Here is a 23,980-nt window from a genome sequence, read left to right as displayed (position 1 = left end):
GGGTGACCACAAGCACCAGCAATCTTCGTGGCAGGCAGCCGCCTACGTCCATGCACTGCGCCAGGAGGCGCCACAAAACCTCCCGCAGCTTGGGACGCGCATGGGCCTGCCCAGGCAAAGCCTGGGCCAAGGGTGGGGCCCGTCTGTGCCAGTCAGAGCCCGCAACAGGATGGACTGTGCCCCTCCTCTTGGTTCCCCAGCATGTTGCTCTGCATTTAGTACTTGGATCTTTTATCCATGTGGGACACAATTGAGGGAAGGTTGCGTTTATATTCTGATCACCGGACTGTTGCCTTTGCACCTGGGACTGCCACCGCTACCAAAGGGGGGGAACTATAATCCCCAGATTGCTTTGCGGCTGGCGCGCTACCAACAATGCTGCCCCCACGCACCAGGAGGCGCACTTAAACCCCGGAGGCCCCCTGCAGCCCGTTATAGCCTGGAGGAGGTCGGGCTGGGCTACCCCCCAAACATTCACTGCAAAAAGTTTGATCGATTTGTAGCTTCCAAATAACATAAGATACTGTGCCTCTGGCAGAATTTGACTGTGTTCTACTAATTCTACCTGTCGGCCCCATACCATTTGTGGACTTTTATTTTGTCTTTATAGAGGACCACGTTTCCTTTTTTTTAATTTATAGAATTGTTTGTGGTTGGGATGCGATAGCAAAAATCAGCAGGGGGTGGATTAAGGGAAATTTCCGCCAAAAAGGTAAACAGGAAGCCAAAGAGAATGAGTCCGATGACAGGTGGAGGGGGGGGGTGGTATTCGACCGTATAGATTACCTTTTGGCTGAATGTGAGGTTCTCCTTGACCCTCCCAGTTCCACTTCCCCGCACACATCTGCTCTTGGGCATTCTTTATCAAGTACCACACCTCTGCGCCTTATACCATCCATGTTTAAAAAAGTTGGAGGTAGGAATAAAACATCTGACAAGTCCTCTGTACCACATGCTAGGTCTGACTGTGGGGTCAGACAAATGCCACCTACCGCGGTGGATCTATCTTTGTTTCCTTGTCACAATAGTTTTTCACCATTGTCAGAACAAGCAGACCAAGAGGAGGCTCCTGTTAGTATAGCTGTTATATTAAATCGATGAGGTCACCGACTGGTACAACTAGGCTCTTGGCTGACACACGTCCAAACGCGGACACTCTAGTATCCGATAGGGTAGCTATGAATTCCAACAGTGCAGCAACTAAGCGTATGGTTATTCCACTTATTAATTCACCAGCTCAAGTTATTGAAGCCATCACACAAAGACCGCTAGCATCTCAAATAATTGACTTAGCCCAGGAAATTAAAAAACTTAAAACAGCTGTAGGCAACCTTGCAGTCTCCCTGAGCAAGTTTCACAGTGATGTCCAGAGTATTCAGAATCAATTACGGGCACAATCAGACATACAGAAAGATTCCCAGGGGGCATAAGCACTATGGGGCAGCCGAAAGGGGTTCATACGGGCTTAAACCCAGGAAGGCAAAGTAGCGATCCCATAGACCCAACCCCTATCCTAGCTTGACTCACTAATAGCCATCCCAGTTATGGTAAAGGGGCAGGCTAATTTATGTCAGGTAGAGGAAAGTTTGATAATACAAGTAATATTGAAAGATCAATGATAGAGCCTGTATGTCATGCAACAAACTACACCCAAGCACCAACTAGCACATACATGAGCACAGACATAAGGAAGATAATTTATCTAGTTAATGTCCCAAAGAACCAATCTATGACAAAGACTGAGGACGAGTGCTCTTTAATTAATAAATGCACTCCCTGGATACGGCGAGTGAGAGGGTGCAGATCTATCATTAGGGAAGACATAACCGGGGCTAAAAGATTACAAATGGGGGTGTGGTCGCACACTACTCACACACCGGCGGTGTCGGACTCTGGTCAATGAGGTAAAGTGTTCGCGATGCATCATCTTTCGATCTTCTGCTATCTTCGCTGTCTTCGCCATCCCTGGACACGTGTTTCGGGGTATTACCCCTCATCAGCAGGGATTAAGCATGGGCGTAAAACCTGTTCCGCTCGCGGATTTTTCAGATTTTCGGCAAATTCGCAATCCGCGAACTCTCGCGAATTTGTCGAAAATCCGTGAATTCGCTTGCGGCAGATTTTTTCCTTGTTGATACAATATTGCAGCACGCGGCATGGTGCACGGCGTTCACTTTCCGTCATTAAGCGTTTGCCGAGTCGTTTTTCTCGATCATATTTTGCGAGTGCTGCGCCATTTTGGATCTTGCTGCGGGATCCCGCGGGAGTTTGGCGCCCGCGAATACGTAATAGCGGCTTGCCACCTTGCAGAGCACGCCTCACGAGAGTTCGCAATTGCGAACACGTAGTTGCGGCGGACAGGAACAATCTCGCACTCGCGAAATAGAGATTTTGCAATTCAGCACAAGAAATCCACCAGCAAACAGGATAAACCTTCAGAAAATGATGATTTTTATCAGAATCACTCCTCAGGTTGAAATTTGCATGGCCTTTTTTTTTGCAAGGAGTCCATTTTTGGGGGGGGGGAAGTGCCCCACAGTCTCCAACTTCCTGTTCCTGTCCAGCAGGCTCCTCCCAGTGCTTTCTTCATGTGCTGGTCACTTTCATTTGGACCTTGACCTGGAAGGATTACTTTTTGTGGGTGCTGCTGGATATTTGGATTTGAGGCCTTTTTGACTGTCTTTGGATCACTTTTGGATTAGAAATCAACTTTCACAAGTAAGTTTGTTTGGGGCATTACAGTTGCTGCAACTACAATTTTGGAACTTTTTCAGAACATTAAATAAAATATATTGTGGGTAGCCACAGTATCCAGTAGGACCAGGGTTGGTTATGGGTGCATGATACAACTGTTTTGTTGAATTTAAACACCATTGAGGCCATGGATGGGCTGGGATTGTGCTGATTTTTGTTGTTTTTGTTGTTTTTTTGGGGCTGCTGGTGGGGCCCTTTGCCCAGGGGTGGTGAGTGTTGCATGGGCCTAGTCTTTCTGTGGGGTGTCTTCTTCAATTTAAACATCATTGAGGCCATGGATGGGCTGGGATTGTGCTGATTTTTGTGTTTTTGGTCGTTTTTTTGGGGCTGCTGGTGTGGCCTTTTGCCCAGGGGTAGTGGTGCATGGACTGAGTGTGCCTGTGGTGTGGTCTCACTCTCTTTAATATAAACATCCTGGATGGCATTGGATTGTGGTGATTTTTGGGTGTTTTTCTGTTTTTTTGGGGTGTACTGTTGATGTGGACTGGCCATGTGGGTGGTGGTGGTGGTGGTGGCCATCTTGAGTGCTGGCTGGTACAGGCAACATGTGCTTGGGGTGCAAGGGGCCATTTTGAAGAGAGGCAGTGTCTGAGGCCTGCACTTATTTTGCCTACTTTTCATCCATTATGCCCAGGGGTAGTGAGTGTTGCATGGGCCTAGTCTTTCTGTGGGGTGTCTTCTTGAATTTAAACACCATTGAGGCCATGGATGGGCTGGGATTGTGCTGAATTTTGTGTTTTTTGTCGTTTTTTGGGGCTGCTGGTGGGGCCCTTTACCCAGGGGTGGTGAGTGTTGCATGGGCCTCGTCTTTCTGTGGGGTGTCCTCTTGAATTTAAACACCATTGAGGCCATGGATGGGCTGGGATTGTGCTGTTTTTTGTGTTTTTTGTCGTTTTTTGGGGCTGCTGGTGGGGCCTTTTGCCCAGGGGTAGTGGTGCATGGACTGAGTGTGCCTGTGGTGTGGTCTCACTCTCTTTAATGTAAACATCCTGGATGGCATTGGATTGTGGTGATTTTTGGGTGTTTTTCTGTTTTTTTGGGGTGTACTGTTGATGTGGACTGGCCATGTGGGTGGTGGTGGTGGTGGCCATCTTGAGTGCTGGCTGGTACAGGCAACATGTGCTTGGGGTGCAAGGGGCCATTTTGAAGAGAGTCAGTGTCTGAGGCCTGCACTTATTTTGCCTACTTTTCATCCATTATCCCCAGGGGTAGTGAGTGTTGCATGGGCCTAGTCTTTCTGTGGGGTGTCTTCTTGAATTTAAACACCATTGAGGCCATGGATGGGCTGGGATTGTGCTGAATTTTGTTGTTTTGGTCGTTTTTTGGGGCTGCTGGTGGGGCCCTTTGCCCAGGGGTGGTGAGTGTTGCATGGGCCTAGTCTTTCTGTGGGGTGTCCTCTTGAATTTAAACACCATTGAGGCCATGGATGGGCTGGGATTGTGCTGTTTTTTGTGTTTTTTGTCGGTTTTTTGGGGCTGCTGGTGTGGCCTTTTGCCCAGGGGTAGTGGTGCATGGACCGAGTGTGCCTGTGGGGTCTCACTCTCTTTAATGTAAACATCCTGGATGGCATTGGATTGTGGTGATTTTTGGGTGTTTTTCTGTTTTTTTGGGGTGTACTGTTGATGTGGACTGGCCATGTGGGTGGTGGTGGTGGTGGCCATCTTGAGTGCTGGCTGGTACAGGCAACATGTGCTTGGGGTGCAAGGGGCCATTTTGAAGAGAGGCAGTGTCTGAGGCCTGCACTTATTTTGCCTACTTTTCATCAATTATGCCCAGGGGTAGTGAGTGTTGCATGGGCCTAGTCTTTCTGTGGGGTGTCTTGAATGTAAACATCATGGATGGCATGGGATTGTGCTGATTTTTCTGTGTTTTTCGATTTTTTGGGGTGTATAACTGAACTGATGTTCCTCTGTCTTCCATTGCTTTTAGGTGCACAAGACTCAAGAGAACCACCAGTGCCAGGAAGAAGTCCTGCAGCGGTGTGTGTGTGCAGCATAACGTCACGCGACGTCACGTCTGGACACAGACAACTCTGCAACTCGTGCAACTGCTGCCTGCTGTTCTGACCTGCTCTGAAGAAGATGGCCCCAAAAAAAGTTACCCGTAGCTCCTCTAGCAAGAAAGTTGCCAGTAAGGAGCAAAAGAAGCAAGTTACCAAGGAGACTGGTGTGCCGGCCGCCCCTTTTTTTGGGAGTGAAAAAAAAAGTATGCCTGCAGCAGCAGCGGGATCTGCTGGGGACCAAGCTGGGAGCAGCACCCCCACTCCATTGGACTCAGTGCCACCACCACCACCACGCCAACTTAAGTCCAAGCCCTTCACTGCTGCAGAGGCACTTAGTCTAGTTGTTCAATCACCATCGACCAGTGATGTTGGCTCATCGCAAGAAAGTAGCAGCAATGTCCCTCAATCAACACAGGTTGTTGTAACTCATCTGACGAGTGTTGAACAACCACAGCCGCAACAAAAACCACATGTGCAAGTACAAGCCCAAGTACATGTGGAAGGAGAGGCAGCGCAAGGAGATGCGCAAGCAGAGGTGCATGGAGGGTCACAAGTGCCCACAATAGTTGTTCCTCCCGAAGTAGGGGCACAACAGGAAATCGACAATCAAGGCGAGGTATCATTTGAGGAAGACACTCCTCCTGATGATCATTCATTGTCTTCCACACCCCTAGCAAGGAAGAGATCAAGGGTGGTGTCTATATCTTCTTCAAGCACACCTCCTTCTGATGATACGGATCAAAATTGGGAACCAGCACCACTGCCGTCTGAGAGTGAGGCACATGATCTGACAAAGGTAGTTAAGCGTAACAGGAAGCTCGTCCAAAGTCTCAGAGTTATGGAGTGTGATGATGAGGCTCAACAAGAAGTGGCGGATACTGCTGCTGATGAAGACTCTGACAACGACGACCCAGTCATCATAAAGGTCACTGCAGCCCCAGCGGGCATGCAGCATACAGACATTTTGACCCTAGCCCGAAAAGCTGCTGAGCGTGATGATGATGATGTTGTCGACGAGGAGGCAGTGGAAACACCACAATCATTGGAGTTAAGTAGTACACCAACTCGTACCGCTTCCATATTTCTTTCTCACAAGAAGGGACCTCCATCCACCTCGACCTTAATTAGTGGCGGTGAAAGTGCACAACGTACAAAAGTTGGGCAATCCAGATCCTCCACTTCATCTGGCATTAGCAGCATGACCACCACCACCAGTATCGCCGCCTCCCCCGGCCCCCACAGACACTTCAAGTCCCCAGTTTGGGACTTCTTTACTGTTTGCCCAAAAAGGGAAAAGTTCACCATTTGTACCATTTGTAAGGTTGCAGTTAGTCATGGTAAGCTTGGTACCAACTATGGTACCGGAGGCCAGAGAGGTCATCTTAGGAGACAGCACACTGTCCAATGGTTTGCGCACCTAAAGGCGATCAAGGAAGCCCTAATTGGAAGTCAAGAAAACGTTGATGTTTCATCTGATGATGACGAGGAGGAAGAAGACGTGTCAAACACTTCACTTACACCCAGTACCCCTGTCAGCAGCACACCCCATGTGAGGCACACTAAGAGTGTTGGAGCGAGTGAGACACCAACGCGAAAAAGTTCACCAGCGAGCATAATTGGGTCAAAGAAGTCATTATCATCCCGTAAATGCTTGGTCCAGGGCAACATTAGAACCATGTTTTGTTCAGACGCGCCATATGAACGCAACCACCCACTGACGCGTCTGTATAACACTAAGCTGGCTAAAATGCTAGCTGTGGACCTTCTCCCTTTTTCTTTTGTAGAAGCGGTAGGTTTTCTAGAATTAGTGGCAGCGCTCTGCCCTAAATGGAAGGTTCCTAGCCGGTTCTATTTTGCCAGAGTTGCGGTTCCAGCACTACATGAAGATGTGCTGGAGGTGATTGGGGCAGCTTTGCAGAAGAGTGCTGTTCACACTATACATCTGACAACAGACATGTGGACCAGTGGCACAGGCGCTGATTACATGTGCATCACTGCACACTGGGTCTCTTTTTCAGGGGTTAAAGCAAAGCTAAACGCAGGTGTTGACCCGGACCAAGTTTTTAAAGCTGCTCGGAAACATGCAACACTAGCCATGTTTGGCTTGGAGAAAAGTCACACAGCACGAAACATTTTGGACGAGTTTAACAAAAAGGTCTTTCACTGGCTGTCCCCCAAAAAACGCCAGATTGGTTATGTTTCCACGGATAATGGTGCCAATGTAGTTAAGGCCATGGCGCTGGGTGACTATTTCAGATTGCCGTGTTTGGCGCACTGTATCAACCTGGTAGTTCAAAAATTCTTGAGTGATAAAGACAGTCCAGCGTGCGAGGTAATGGCCACCTGCCGAAAAATGTGCAACCATTTCAGCCATTCTTTTAAGGCCCGGAAGCATCTGAGGAGCCTGCTACATGAACGTCGAATGCCAGTGAAAGCACTCATCCAGGAGGTGGCAACACGTTGGAACTCAACCTTCTACATGCTTGAGCGTCTGTATGAGCAGTATACGGTACTCGATCACTATTTCTTAACACTGGGTACAGCTCAGAAGGACCTGAGGATGGATGCGGCGCACTGGGAAATAGTTAAAAGCCTGACAGAAATGCTTCGTCCTTTTGAGGTCTTCACGCGTGCAGTCAGCAAGGAGGACTGTAATTTGGGAAAAGCTATCCCATTGTTGTGCATGCTGGAGCACCAACTGAAGGCGGTGTCTTCTGAGTTAGAAAAAGATGAAAAAAACAAAGACCCTTTTGTTTTGTCGGAGAAATTATTAGAGCGCCTACGTGGTGATGAACGTCTTAAAATGATCAACTCAGAAAAGCATTACATTTGTGCTACTATTCTGGATCCACGCTACAAAAAGGCGCTGGCAGGCCAAGCATTCTTTCCTTTTGCTGATGAAGATGTTAAAAAGTACAAACGTTGGCTAGCCTGGTCAGCCAAGAGGTTTGAAAAAGAATGGCAGGATATTGAAGGAGAAGGCAGTACATCAGCATCAGCATCAGCAGGCCATCCCCAGTCAAAAGAATCCACTTCTGCACCTGTGGCTGTGGCACAAGTGACCTCTCAGCCGTTAAAGACACCGGCAACCGGATCATCTGCACCACACACAAGAGTAACATTGGCTGCTGAAGAGGATTGGCTATCTTGGCTTGGGTATGGTTCTCGAAAAAAGGTCACAGGCACAGCAAAAAGTAAGCAAAGTGGAGGAACCGTTGAGGACCTTGAGTCGATGGTGCAGGACTATCTGAATGACTCAACAGAGGTCTTTCTTAATGATGAGCCATTGGAGTATTGGCATGGGAAAAAACAATTGTGGCCACAGCTCTCCAACCTGGCTATAAACTACTTGTCTTGCCCACTCGCAAGGTGTCTTCTGAACGTGTTTTCAGTGCTGCTGGTGGCATTGTAACTCCCAAACGGAGCCGCCTCTCGCCCAAAAATGTGGAGAGGCTAACAATGATCAAGATGAATCAGCACCTCATACCACCAGATTACAAAGTACGAGAAAGCACGCCGCATGAAGACGAGGAGGACAGCAACGTAGATGAGGGAATTTGTTCTCTGTTCGGTGACGTTGACCTCATCCTGCCTGAATTCGCAGAGTATGATGACGAACTCTTATTCTTATTCCCTGACACCGAGCCCTGAAAATGAGACAATGAATCAATAACTTTCTTTTTCGTCCTTATTCACTTTTATTCCTGTGTGTCTGTCTTTCTTTGTTTTGCACAGTTAATTTAATTCAAACTTTAATTACCTAATCACAAAAACAAGCCCATCAGCAGAACTGTCTTCACTTGTTTGCTTATTGATTTGAAGGTGCCGCAGTCTACATTCCTCAGGTTCACAAGTTCAGAAGAACATGCTCCTCTATCCTCCTCCTCCAGACTCCTATTTCCCTCAAAGCAGAGGGCTGGATTACGCCCAATGAAGAAAGACTCAGCACTTGTGGAGGTGTTCTACTTCTTTGCGGGTGAGTTGACGGCTCTGGGCCCATTGCTGTGAAGCTCTAATAACGGATAAAAGTGTTTTGGACCAAATATGAGGCGGAAATTTCTTGCCGTTTTTGCTGACTTGCTTGCCTTTGAGGTGCTCTTTGGCGGGGTTCTGGGTGTTTGTGGGTGACTTTTGGGGTCTGGGAGCACTGCTGCGACAGTCTAATCTTGATTGCATTTGCTTTTCAGGAAATCCGTGGTGGAAAACAGGAGTTATGATGATTGATGACCTAGCTGCACAGCGCGTTTGGACCGAAGGCCGAGAGATATTGTAAGTATGGGATTTTGCTTTTTGGCTGTTTGGGGGTGTTGTCGCGTGCTTTTTTGCGGGTGGGTTGGCGGGTCTTGGGGCATTCCTGGGAAGGTCGAATACCGGATAGAAGTGGTTTGGACTAAATCCATGCAGAATTTTTTTTTGCTATTTCTTCTGACATCTTGCTCAATGTAGCGTTTTCGGGGGCCTGTTTGGGGGCCTTCCTGGTGTTTGTGGGTGGGTTTTGGTGTCTCTGTCGGAGCACTGCTGCGACAGTCTAATCTTGATTGCATTTGCTTTTCAGGAAATCTGTAGTGGAAAACAGGAGTTATGATGATGACCTAGCTGCACAGCGCGTTTGGACCGAAGGCCGAGAGATATTGTAAGTATGAGATTTTGCTTTTTGGCTGTTTGGGGGTGTTGTTGCGTGCTTTTTTGCGGGTGGGTTGGCGGGTCTGGGGCATTCCTGGGAAGGTCTAATACTGGATAGAAGTGGTTTGGACAAAATCCATAAGGAAAAGCCTTTTGGCACTTTTTGTAACTTATGGTTCGTTAGGGTTAGCCCTAGCAGCAGGATTGCATGTGTTTCGGGGTGTTCTAGATTTTTGCAACTGGCTATGGATACTTTTGCTTGCTTGCAAGTGGTTTGAATACAATCCACGGTGGGTAAGGGGGTATTTGGGCCTACTTTTACTTTCAAAGTACGTTTTGTCACCATTTTTCTGCTAGGCCTCGTTTTTTGAGATCTGATTGGGGGTCTTCTACATTTTTGCGACTGGCTTTAGTAAGGGCCTTGGTGGGAGCATTGCTGGGAAGGTCTAATTTTGTTCTAAAACACAGTATACAGTACACCTAGCTTGAGGGGAAAGATCCGCTAAATTAATTTGGCCATACTTATTTATCCTTCAAAAGGTGACTCAGACAGAGTACGCAATTTCAAAAATATTGTACTGTCTATTAGGAAAATCAAAGTGTGACTTTTTGCACCACACAGCGTACATACCTTATATTTATTTATCAGTGGTATTGTAATAGCACTTCCTGTTTTCCGTTCAATAATTACAGGCCGGGTTTCAGTCAACATCCGCCAGGCAGGCAGTGGACAGGGTGTCTTCTGTCAGTGGTCACCAACATTGATGGACGAAGCGTCAGCTGGAATGGAGGAGTGCCGCTAATAAGAGGAATTGTTTGCTGCATGCAACTTACTTACCAAATTCAACAGGACAACTCCAACAACATACAGATGCAGTATCCATTGTTTTCTTCTATGAGTCTGACTGCATTTCTTGGATCTCTCTCTGCTTCTAAATTGATCCCTACAGCCATTTCTTTATCTTCAATTATTGTTTGTCCATGCTGTGCTTTTTTTTTCTTCTCTCAACAAAACCTACCCAAAAAGAAACCCCCATTCCCATCCATTTTTCAAACCCTAACCCTCTTCCCCGGGGCTGTGTGGTTTTGCTTGATGTGTGACTAAATGACATCAATAATTCCACACACTTGCTGGGGAGGATAAGGTCATAGCAACAGGCTGGTGAAGGATTTCGAGGATATATTCTAGACTTACTCAGCTTCAGTACTATTTCTTGTAGTAGTAGGAGCCAATGTCAAATAAATTCAACGCAAGTACTAGTTATACTTGCAATACTTTACCATTTGTTAGGCTACATTGTGGCACTGTTCTAGTGTACTGTCACCTGCTATATTCTCTATCATACCGTAACCGTTGTAATGCTACAGTAAGGACAAACCAGGTTTCGTTTTCTTTTTTTCCATAGGCATGCAACTGCCACTGTGTCACACCACTAGTACCACCGCAATGAGGACATTTCATCCGCCCAGGATTGCCAACCTTAATCCCCATTTCCCGTGGAGCCAGCCCTGGGCCTAGCCCTAATTTCAAACACAAATTACAGGTAAGATAAGCGTTTGGTGGGAGGTAGTATAATGGAGTATTAGGACTAGACGAGAGATTGACGGTAGTACTACTAAAGTCCTAGGACTCTTCAGGAAAACAAACTTACTGTTAAACCCCCACCCACCAGACTCAAAAGCAGTAAAAAACAGGTATGGTCAGATAAAGTTTAAAAAGTATATTTATGTAGCCCTAACAAAATAATCTCCCTCAAGACCCTCCCTAACCCCAACGATTGTTTTTCAAAAGTCCCAAAAAGAACCCAACTCCCAAATCCCACTCCCCAAAAGTCTCTAAAAAAAGGGCAAGGGACACTACACTACTGGAGGGTGCTGGTGAATTTAGCGGCCAGGGCATCATACTCCTTGCGGAGGGTGGCATGGTCGAAGCGGAGGCCCTCCACCAAGCTCTTATAGTTATGGACCTCCTGCTTCAGGTAGGACACTCTGAGTCCTAGGCGGCGCTGGCGTGCCTTGCAGCTCCTGTGGGGGGCAGCTGGTGTCTTTGCTGCTTGGCGGTGGCGGTTGGCTTTGGTAGCCCGGCTCCGTACCGCTGGAGCACTGCGCTGGCTGGCAGCCCGTGGGGGCACGGAGGAGGATGCAGCTGTCCCAGTGGAGGATGTTGTGGTTCCACCGGTTGACTGCGTGTCCTCCTCCTCCAGGGCCACCAGCCGCCGCTATTCGGCGACAGTGGCATCCAGCCTCCGGTGCCGGGCCATTCGAGCCTGCTCCCTCCGTGATGTCGATTTGGAAGGAGCAACTATATGAAGAAAGAAAGACATAGTCTGTAACCAATGCTCCTTAACATTAATAACACAAAGTGATTGAGCCGAAAGTTGTGTCACAGTACAAGTAGCAAATTGAAAGCACAGTACATAACTATTGAGGACAGTATCTATCTAACCTCCCACTTCTGCATCCTTGCTCTAACATTAGTGGGAGTTTAATGAACAAATTCTACGACCACTATGGACTTCCATTACAGTCGACTATGACAGTACACCAGTCTTCTTCTTCTCTCTTGTTTAGGAAAATTGGTACGTTATCTTATGCAAGCCGGCAGAATGCCAGCGCAGTGAACTTGCACCCGAGAAAAACAGACGCACACCATGATGAGTGAGACAGACTTGCGTTACTGTACCGGTCCAGTACATGCAGGTGGTGAAGCTATTACTTTTCTATTACGGGTGGCACTGAGAATACTCTGTTACAAGGGCTACTGCTTAATTAATTTACCTTTCACCCTACAGTGCAAATGAGTACTAGAAAAGGAAAATGAAGAAGCTAAATAATTTGATTATCTATCACTTCACATGGGATGTATTTGATGACATATGGGATGACTTTAGGTGCTTTGCTTATTATTGAGTGAACAGTGATACACCCACACATGAATGACGTACTACTACTAAACTAAAGTTATTAAGAGAGGTACGGAGTGTCCACCGTAATAACCGGATATATGCTGTGCTTGCAGTTGCAATACAAACTACTGCTACTATTCATGGTAGTATTGGACAAATTTACAATTTCTTTTCCTTGCCAGTTGCCAGCTGCCTTCCCTACACTGGAAAGGACGTGCGGGTGCGGTGTTACATGCTCTTCAAGGTAACACTTAGTTCATCCAGTGACCATCTACTCTCTCTAGATACACATATGCTATCTAAGAGTCAGATAATACCATGCTCCAGGCATCCATCCATTCAAAGTATATGCACACATACAGTTTCTGTTTCACCCACCCAGGCTGTTCGCCTTCCACCCATCCTTGCTTCATCATTGACCCAGCCATGCACCATACCATATTCTTTCCTTCCCAGCCACCTCGGGGACCAAGCAAACACATATCATTCTTCTTTGCCAGCCGTCATAAAATTTCTCGTCCTTCCACACTTACTTACACCCTTCTTTCGCTTTTCGTTCATCCCATCCATCAAGTTCATCTAAGATCTTATTGGGATTCTTCTCACCAAAAGCTTCACAGCTAAGTCGAAGTACATTTAGAGGAGGCTACTACCTGGTTGATTTATTATACACCCGTGCAGAAAGCACACTATGCAGTCTTCAATCTCAATAAGTAAGGAATATATAGCTTACCTCTTCTCGCCACCACCGTGTGAACCCTCACAGGAACGTCCGGCACTTGCACCGCATCCTCCCCAGAGTCCTCGTCCAACACCACCACCTCCGCGCTGGCCCCGCCACCAGATGTTACACCTACAAAGTACATTTAAGAATGTTAGAAATACACCACTCACTACTATATAATATTTGGTCTAGGAGAAATAAAGAAATGTTAAAAAAACTAAATACAATGTAATAATTTGTAACTGTATACTCTAAAGTAAAAATGTCACTTTTTCCAGGGAAGGCTGTTGTCTTGCTGCACTTTTTGGCACAACTGATGAATGCTTGCTTTTTATTTTTAACACACGCCACTTTTTCTCCTAACAGAAGCTTGACTTCTAAGAACACGATCAGGGTCAAGCTCAAGTTCAAAACAGGTGAGAGCTCAGCTCGACCACAAGAAATGTGTCCAATTAATCGTTAGCACTAAGCACTTTTCCATTTTCAGTTAAACTTTTACTTTTATGACAAAGTGTATTTTAATAAATGTGTTTAGTTTTAATAAAGCTTTTAAACTTAAATAGACTCTGTGGTTTTTGGTCCTCCAGACTAAAGTGGATGAGCTAAAGGTTTTGGAATTTTTGCAAGCATGAGTGCCTTTGACACTTCTTGACTGTCTCCGTACTCTTGTCCTGCGTTGGATAATCTAATCATCATTGGGGATCAATCATCGGTGACTTTGGGAGCTAAATGACTCTGCCACACTATCTAGTCAGTAAGGAGATTGGGGGTTCTTCAAAGTCTGATATCACTGAGGTATGTGGAAAGAAAGTCTACCTGCGCCTATTATAACTGATAAACAATGCACTATTTAGTGTTCATAGTTCGGTTTGTGCAGATTTGTCCCTGCAACAGTAGTAGAATGGATTGTCCTCCTATCCAAACCAAAAGTAAAGTAGTATCTTATTCTTTCTTGGTGGTCATTCACCTTATTATTGTTGGCAATTGTCAAAGCATAAACATTTAGAAGACTTGAAAAGACATTATGGACAATCCCAGAGGACTGCACTCAGTGCATAGAGCTATTGCTGACTAGAATGGGAGTCCAATGGAATTGCCAAATGTGCAATCTTAGTTAGCTACACAGACAGACTAATAAGAATAATCTAGTAATACCACAGGGAGTCATAGTCGAGGCAGGATAAGAATTTAGATCCAGTCTACAAGAAGATCAAAGACGATTTAGAAAAAATCGAATGAGGAACGCTAGGAAAAAATAGGTACTCTATATTAAAATTAAAACTTACTGGGGCCAGCAAAGGAGCCCTCGCCTGCCCGATCCTGGCCTGCATCCTCCTGAACAGCACCCTCCTCCTCCTCCTGTGTCCTCTTGCCCTTGGGGGGAGCTGATGTACAACATGAAAGAAAGAAAGACCAGAAAACTTGGATGAGATTTGTCAACCAAGTCAAACATTTCAAAAGAACAATAACAAAATATTTTGGAGAAATAGCAAATAGATAGACAACTATTCCACAGGATATATTGACCAATCTCATATGGTATACTACGTTATTCGTATTGCCTGATTTGCAGACCGTTGACTTTGAAAGTTCCTATGTAACTCACTAAACAGACTACTAAAAAGGTTTGCCTAGGCCTGGCAGGCAGCAGTCCGCAGCACGCGAAGTGACAGACAAAGCCCATCGTGCTTGCAGATCAGTGAATACTCAAACTATCAATCCACCGACCACCGCCACTATTTCTTCTTATAGCCATGTGTCTAAAGGAAGTACTGGACTTCAGTCTGTTGGGGCTGATTTAGAAGTCCCTTGCGGCTCATTTTACTCCATTGTGTCAGGACCCAAATCATAGGTTCTGCCCTCTCTGATCCAATTCCAATGAACATGGAACGATATGTTTGGACTAAAAGGGTGCGCTCCTGGAGACTCAAGATGGCTGCCTCTGTGGCCATGGTGGAGTCCCAGTAGGCGCGCTAGTCTTTCTGACCGCGAGCTTCGTGAAGGCAATGTGAAGCGCGAGCTCCGGCGGATATGCGCACTTCACCAAGAAATATTGTCCAGAGAGGTTCGTTTCATTGTCCCTGTATTCCCTCAAACATTTTTGACTGAATTAATTACTCTTTGGGACCCGGCGTGTAATTCAAACGCGGGTTGCCTGAGTTTCAGAAGAACGTCTGAGTAAAGTACCTTGTTTCAGCCTCGGTACCCGGCTCTGTAGAAGGCGCGGGTTGCCGAGTCTCTCCTCAGACGAACGGCGAGTAAAGTACCCTGTTTCAGCTTCGGTACCCGGCTCGGTAGAAGGCGCGGGTTGCCGAGTCTCTCCTCAGACGAACGGCAGTGAAAGGAGGAGTCATCGAGCGTGTTGACTGGGGAAGAGATCTCAGAGCCAAAAGACAGTTCCACGACGACGAAAGCCAGCGCTGGAACACAGACCAGAAAAATTGAGCTAAGTGAAGTAGAAGGACTAATAAGACTAAGTTACAAGCACAATTCCCAATACTCACCGTGTGTATTCCAAGAGGAAAAGAAATACAGTTGTTGGTTTTAACCTGGAGAAAGAAAAGAGATAACAGCATTAATAAAAATGAACAATGTATAAATATGCCCCAAGCAATGTAAATACTGTGTAAATATGTTCAGAGGACTCACCCCAGGTCAAGAGTGAGAATAACTCAGTTATCTGTGGAGAGAAAAGAAAAAAGGTAAGATTAGAAAGAAACAGGAAATGAGAATTAATGAACACACAAGAAATCAGAAACCCCAATAGAAGACATTCTCTCTATTAGTGAAGTAAGTGCACTTACCTAGTATCTAATAATAAATTAGTTAGGAATCTTAGAAATATATAAATAAAATCACCCTTGTTCCTTTCTCTCTCAATAGTGACAACTAATAGAGGAGAACAGAAAAGAAACACCACACATATATATGAAGAGGAGCTACGGTCCAACTGCATAGTGGTGGGTGAGAGAGAAACAATAGAATAGAATCCAAAAGGGAGAGCAGGAAGTTAGGTTGTAACCATGTGTTATTGCTTTTAGGTTTCCTTCTACCAGACAGCACCGAGGGTAGCTGATCGAGGAATCCATTACCGGACCAGTCTCTTCTCTGTTTATTATTTTATCCAATTCCCCCGTCCCTTGAGATAATGATGGAGGGTTCTATGTAAAGACCCACCAGCATTGCCAAAAGGGTCGGTGGTTCTATCATCTCTGTTCCTGTGCAGTAGCTGGAGAAACAAGAGTATGTTCTAAGGTTCTGACAGAGTGAAGTGCCCAAGTTGCCTTCGCACCTGAACAGAGATGGCGGAAGGAATTGATGTCCAATCTTTAGGAACAATCCTAGACGCAATACAAAAAGAATTGGGAGCAGTTAGGGAGGAGAATCGAAACCTGAGACAGGAGGTAGTTAGTGCCAGAAAAGAAACAGCAGAATTGGCGCTAAGGTTACGTCAACCCAGTAGTTTTGAGAGGGAGGCCATGAATCCAGTATTAGAGACCACCAATAGGACAACCACACAAGTAATACACTCCCTCTCCCCAGTTATACCATTAGCAGCTCCAGAGAGATTTAGTGGGGACCCACAAAAGGCGCAAATATTCCTCTCCCAATGCTCCTTACACTTCATGTGCCGCCCTTCAATCTTCCCAGACGCGCAGTCTAGAGTGGCCTTCATACTCTCTTATCTAAGTGGGGATGCTGCTTCGTGGTCCATGCCATTAGTCACGCGGGATGATCCTTTGTTAAGAAATTTTGAAGATTTCAAACGAGAATTCTTACGGATATTCGACCGACGGAGAATTTCTCAAGTGGTGGACAACGAATTGCTCGACTTGCGACAAGGAAATCAAGACTTAATTGCCTATCTGGCTCAGTACAATAAGTTAGTGGTGGAGACGGATTGGCCAGAGAGCAAGAGAGCGGCGATATTCTATCGTGGATTGAGAGACGAATTAAAAGACACCTTGGCTCAGATTCCTAATCGGCCCACTGAGGTATCGGCGCTCATAGATTTGGTATTGGAAATAGATTTCCGCCAGGGGGAGAGACGAGGAGAAAAGAAAAAAGAATTCAAGGTAATTCCCCCGCGGTATGACCGGGCTCGGTCAGATGGAGCCAGAACCTCAGAGACTCACTCAGGAGCCGAACCTATGCAGATCGGAATGATAAGAGGCCCATTGACCAAGGAAGAGAAGGAGAAAAGGAGGGCTAATAATCAATGCATGTACTGTGGATCTGGGAATCATTTTGTTCGAGAGTGCCCAAAGAAGCCTAAGAGTACCTTCAAGCCGAAGGAAAACTAATGGCACCACCTGTGGAAGGAGTTGAGCAGGTGGGTGCGATTCAAAAGATAACTCTGCATGAGCATCAAGTAGCAAATACACTGCAGTCAGCTGCCCCGCATTTAGTCATGACCATGGAAGTGAAGTTTGGGCAAACCACCTTAACGGAAGTAATGGTCATGATTGTTTCGGGAGCTACGGGAAATTTCTGTGACTTGAGATTTGCTGCGAAGGTGGGGCTCCAGGCAATCCGAAAGTTGAAGAGCGAGCCTGTTCGGGCGGTGGATGGAACGAATCTTTCTTCGGGACCAATCGTGAGTCACACTGAGGTAATCCAATTGACGGCCAATGATGGTCATCAGGAAAAGATCCAGTTTAATCTAATTGACGCCCCCCAGTTTCAGCTGATCCTTGGTCTTCCGTGGCTTACTGAGCATAATCCTACCATCAACTGGAGTTCCAGAACGGTAGTGATGGATTCGAGTTATTGTCAGGAGAATTGTTTAGATTCAAAAACCGAAGGAATAAGGAACAACCCAGCCCTGGCCTTGTGTTCCTTCGAGCATACAATGTGTGTAATTAACGTTCAGGAGATTCCCGAGGAGTATAAAGAGTTTGCGGATGTGTTTGATGAGGTGGAAGCAGAACAGTTACCTCCACATCGAGTCTACGAATGCAAGATTGAACTGGAGCCGGGATCCAATTTACCATGTAGTCGTGTCTATGCCTTGACCGAGAGGGAGCACCAGCACCTTAAGGAGTACCTGGATAAATACCTTGCCAACGGATTTATCCGACCGTCTCAGTCTCCTGTATCTTCTCCTTTGTTTTTCGTGCCGAAGAAGGAAGGAGAATTGCGGACGTGCATCGACTACAGAGCCATTAACAAGATAACCAAGAAGAACCGGTACCCATTACCATTGATTTCGGTGCTTCTAGATCAAGTGAAGGGAGCGCAAATCTACACGAAGCTTGATTTGAGAGGGGCCTATCATCTAGTTCGTATGCGTGAGGGAGACGAGTGGAAGACGGCATTTCGGACTAGGTTTGGGCTTTTCGAATATCAAGTGATGCCCTATGGTCTCTGTAATGCTCCTGCAGCCTTTCAGCACTTCATCAACGACGTCCTGAAGGAATTTATAGACCAATGTGCGATAGTGTACATCGATGACATCCTCATTTATTCCTCTGACGTGGAGAAGCATCATGATCAAGTGAAGGGAGTGTTGCGAAAACTGCAGGAAAACAAATTGTTTGTTAAATTAGAAAAATGCGCATTCGATGTATCACAGGTGGAGTTCTTGGGATTCGTGTTGTCACCTTCCGGAGTTCTGATGGATCAACGTAAGGTGGAGGCAGTTAGGAGCTGGGAATCTCCGAGAAGTGTAAAAGAAGTCCAAAGTTTCATAGGTTTCGCCAATTTCTACCGAAGATTTATCGGTGAGTTCTCCAGGAAGATTCTTCCCCTCACGAAATTGTTAAGGAAAGGCACCAAGTTTGAGTGGTCAATGGAATCGGAGAGGGCCTTTCAATCCCTAAAGGAGGACTTCACCACAGCGCCCGTTTTGTTGCATGCTGACCCATCAGAGCCTTTCTATGTCGAGACCGATGCATCAGATTTCGCTGTGGGAGGAGTTTTATCGCAGCGACATAAGTCCACAGGCCAGCTACACCCAGTGGCTTATCGATCAAGGAAGTTGACTCAGGCGGAGGTAAACTACACGATCACTGAGAAAGAGTTGTTGGCAATTAAGGATGCCTTTAAGGAGTGGAGGCACTACTTGATGGGAGCCCGGCACCAAGTAACGGTGTTTACCGACCATCGCAATCTAAAATTTCTGAAAACAGCCAGAACTCTTACCCCACGACAACTAAGATGGTCTTTGTATTTCGCCGACTACGACTTCGTGATCACATTTCGTCCTGGAGCACAAAATGGAAAGGCAGATGCCTTGTCCAGGATTGGTACTGAATCACAGAAGGCTATCACCGACATTCAACCAATCATCCCCGGTGATAAAATCATAGGAGCCATCACCTCCATCAAACTACAAGAATCGATTACTGACATCATGACCCCGGAGGATATACAAAGTTGGGCGGAGGAAGATGCTAGCAGAAAAATCATTCATCGAATGCCTTATCACCAAGACGCCTTGTACATTCCGACCTCAGAGTTGCAACAGCAAGTTATGCAGGAATGCCATGATGATAGGTTGGCAGGTCACAAAGGAGAAGCTAAGACCAAAGAGATAATAAAAAGACATTACTGGTGGCCAAAAATGACAACAGATATAGAGAAGTATGTCAAGTCTTGTGAGATTTGCGCGCAGGGGAAGTCTGAACGGCAGGCTCCAAAGGGGTTATTGCAACCCCTACCTACACCTCCCCACCCATGGCATACAGTTACTCTAGACCTTATCACAGATCTACCAATTAGCCAAGGGTACGACACTATCCTAGTGGTGGTGGATGCCTTTTCAAAAATGGCCCATTTTACAGCCTTAAAAGGGGTTCCTTCAGCTAAACAATTAGCCGCCCATTTTAGTTCCCAAATTGTCAAGTTACATGGGATTCCTAAAATTATCATCTCAGATAGGGGTTCCCAATTTGTGTCCCATTTCTGGAGGGCCTTTATGGAGGGTTTAGGGTCGGAAGTCAGATTCTCCACTAGCTATCACCCAGAAACGGATGGGCAGACTGAAAGGGTGAACCAAGAACTGGAACAGTATTTACGACTGGTTCTTTTGAAAGAGGAAGGTAATTGGTCGGATTATTTGTGGACAGCGGAATTCGCTCACAATAATACAAAGAACAATTCGACCGGTTATTCCCCTTTTTTCCTGAACTATGGAAGACACCCAAATGCTTCCATTCGGCAAACAGAAACAGCAGTCCCAGCAGTCAAGGAGATTATGTCACACCTGCTTCGAGTTCAACAACGAGCGGTAGACAATCTACGAGTAGCCAAGGAAAGGTACAAAAAATACGCGGATCGGAAAAGACGCAAGGGTCCATCATTGACTAAGGGAGACCAGGTTTGGCTGAGCACCAAAAATTTGAGGTTGAAGGGAAACAGGAAGTTTCAACCTCGATTCATCGGCCCCTATCTTGTCGAGGAACAAATCAATCCGGTGACTTATCGACTGAAACTGCCACCAAGGTTCAAGATACATCCAGTCTTCCATGTTTCATTGTTAAAGAAGGCCCCTGCAAGCCTGCGACGCAATTCACCCCCGATGCCAATTCAACTAGAAACAGGAACTGAGTACGAAGTGAAAGAAATTCTGGATTCCAAAAGATCCAGAGGAAGACTGTACTACTTAATAGACTGGAAGGGTTATGGTCCAGAGGAACGATCCTGGGAAAGAGTGGAGGATGTGAATGCACCCAGATTAATTAGATCCTTTCATCAACGATTTCCCTCCAAGCAAGGAAAGGAAGGACCTGCCTTGTTGGGGGGTACTGTCAGGGCCCAAATCATAGGTTCTGCCCTCTCTGATCCAATTCCAATGAACATGGAACGATATGTTTGGACTAAAAGGGTGCGCTCCTGGAGACTCAAGATGGCTGCCGCTGTGGCCATGGTGGAGTCCAAGTAGGCGCGCTAGTCTTTCTGACCGCGAGCTTCGTGAAGGCAATGTGAAGCGCGAGCTCCGGTGGATATGCGCACTTCACCAAGAAATATTGTCCAGAGAGGTTCGTTTCATTGTCCCTGTATTCCCTCAAACATTTTTGACTGAATTAATTACTCTTTGGGACCCGGCGTGTAATTCAAACGCGGGTTGCCTGAGTTTCAGAAGAACGTCTGAGTAAAGTACCTTGTTTCAGCCTCGGTACCCGGCTCTGTAGAAGGCGCGGGTTGCCGAGTCTCTCCTCAGACGAACGGCGAGTAAAGTATCCTGTTTCAGCTTCGGTACCCGGCTCGGTAGAAGGCGCGGGTTGCCGAGTCTCTCCTCAGACGAACGGCAGTGAAAGGAGGAGTCATCGAGCGTGTTGACTGGGGAAGAGATCTCAGAGCCAAAATACAGTTCCACGACGACGAAAGCCAGCGCTGGAACACAGACCAGAAAAATTGAGCTAAGTGAAGTAGAAGGACTAATAAGACTAAGTTACAAGCACAATTCCCAATACTCACCGTGTGTATTCCAAGAGGAAAAGAAATACAGTTGTTGGTTTTAACCTGGAGAAAGAAAAGAGATAACAGCATTAATAAAAATGAACAATGTATAAATATGCCCCAAGCAATGTAAATACTGTGTAAATATGTTCAGAGGACTCACCCCAGGTCAAGAGTGAGAATAACTCAGTTATCTGTGGAGAGAAAAGAAAAAAGGCAAGATTAGAAAGAAACAGGAAATGAGCATTAATGAACACACAAGAAATCAGAAACCCCAATAGAAGACATTCTCTCTATTAGTGAAGTAAGTGCACTTACCTAGTATCTAATAATAAATTAGTTAGGAATCTTAGAAATATATAAATAAAATCACCCTTGTTCCTTTCTCTCTCAATAGTGACAACTAATAGAGGAGAACAGAAAAGAAACACCACACATATATATGAAGAGGAGCTACGGTCCAACTGCATAGTGGTGGGTGAGAGAGAAACAATAGAATAGAATCCAATAGGGAGAGCAGGAAGTTAGGTTGTAACCATGTGTTATTGCTTTTAGGTTTCCTTCTACCAGACAGCACCGAGGGTAGCTGATCGAGGAATCCATTACCGGACCAGTCTCTTCTCTGTTTATTATTTTATCCAATTCCCCCGTCCCTCGAGATAATGAAGGAGGGTTCTATGTAAAGACCCACCAGCATTGCCAAAAGAGTCGGTGGTTCTAGCATCTCTGTTCCTGTGCAGTAGCTGGAGAAACAAGAGTAAGTTCTAAGGTTCTGACACATTGTTGCGTGACTTTTGTGACGCAGCGGCAGAACAAAAGAGGCGCCATGGTGCGGCGTATATATAAAAAAAATGACGCATATGGGAGATGCATCACGTTGTAAAGCCCTGCGCCATCAGGGGGCGTTCCGGCGCAAGGGAGGGCGTTCCTGCGCAGGAACGAATCCTAAAAGTGGCTGAGGGAAATCTACACGATGTCAATCAGTCACTTTTAGGACAATGATGCGTGACTGAAACACTGCGCCTGCCCAGAGCATTGCTGGAGCTGCGCCATCGTTGGCACGCAACTCCAGCAATGCGCCGCCTTTACGGCACAGATGCGTAAGGCTTCTGTGACGTTTTGGGCCCATGGGTGGTGGTGGTGGCATGGCGCACAATTACTGCCGCATCCCTGCTACTTTGCAGGGATGCGCCGGTAATTGAAAATATGATCCTTAGTGTCTAGCATTATGCAGTTCTTTACACTACACTCATACATAATTTCTCAGGCCAATGAAATGAACACAAAATACAAAACAAATAAGCATAGTAGCAAGCAAGGCTACTGAGAAGGAGAGCAGTGCACCTGAAATGCATAGAAGATTTTGAAATATAATTTACCTACAATGTAATCGGCAGCATTATTGCTCTTGGTAAAGAACAAAGATTTGCAAAGAACAGAGCCGGATAAAACAGAGTAGTGATGAAATAGCTAGAAATAGCTACTACTACTCACCAAGCCCGGGGACCTCTACGCCGAGCGCGTCCAGCAAGTCGCGTTCCCGGTCCATGACATCCGTCCAGCGGTGGGTGGCCTGGTTATAGGTACGCCGGACCCCAGAGAGCTTAAACATGGCCCGGCACACCTTCTCCCACCGCTTCCGGTGCTCCCGGATGTCATAGCCGGTTGCGATCTTGCCGCCTCCCAGGATGGTCTTGGGGAGACGGCGCTGGACGTGGACTATTAGTGCGGCCACCTCCTCCGCGCTAAAGATCTCCCGTGGCATCACTAGCTCCCCCCTCAAACGCCCACACGGGAGCCGGGCACGGGGTGCGGGACCCTTCCCCTTCTCAGGGTGCTTCCCGGCTCCCTTTACCATGGTCTGGGCAGAAATGAATGTAAATAATAAAGAAGAAATAGAATAGGGAAGAAGAAAAGGAAAGAGTTTAAAAAAGTAGTTTAAAATTAACAAAAAGTAGCAGAAAACACAAAAACATAGAGCTAGAAAAATAGAGGGATAGATAATAAGTAAAATAGATCAAAAAAACTTCAAACAAGCAAAGGATGGAAGAGATTCAGAGAGGATACAGAAAGCATGCCCAGAACCATAGCAATGAATGAGAAACAAGATGGCCGCGCCCGTTCACGACCGCATGGGTAAGTTTGCGCGAGATTTTCCTCGCGATCACGCGCGAAATTGTACTAGCGAGCAGCACACTTTGCGAGATTACACATAGCGGCCGGAAATGGAATTACGTCACGCAAACAAGATGGCCGCGCCCGTGTACGACCGTTAGGGTAACTTCGCAAACGTCTTGCGAACATGCACAAAATCACGCGAACATACACGCCGCAAAAAAAATAAAATAGTGTATTCGCACGCATTCGCGGCTTCCGAAATCGATCTCGCACGGATTCGCGCCCCGCAAATGGCGCGAAATTGCAGAAAAACGATTTTTGCTAAACTGAAAGCAATCAGCAGGTGCAAAAGTTCAAACTTAACATTAGTAACCATTCACTCTAGTGCTTCCTGAGGGGCCCCTCCAGAGTTCAGTTGCCTATTTGCAACTATTCTATGACCCTGCTATG

Source organism: Lissotriton helveticus, chromosome 4_1 (assembly GCF_964261635.1).
Source record: "Lissotriton helveticus chromosome 4_1, aLisHel1.1, whole genome shotgun sequence".
NCBI classification, from domain to species: domain Eukaryota; kingdom Metazoa; phylum Chordata; class Amphibia; order Caudata; family Salamandridae; genus Lissotriton; species Lissotriton helveticus.
The sequence above is the reverse complement of the archived record's forward strand: the minus strand, read 5'-3'. Positions refer to the sequence as shown.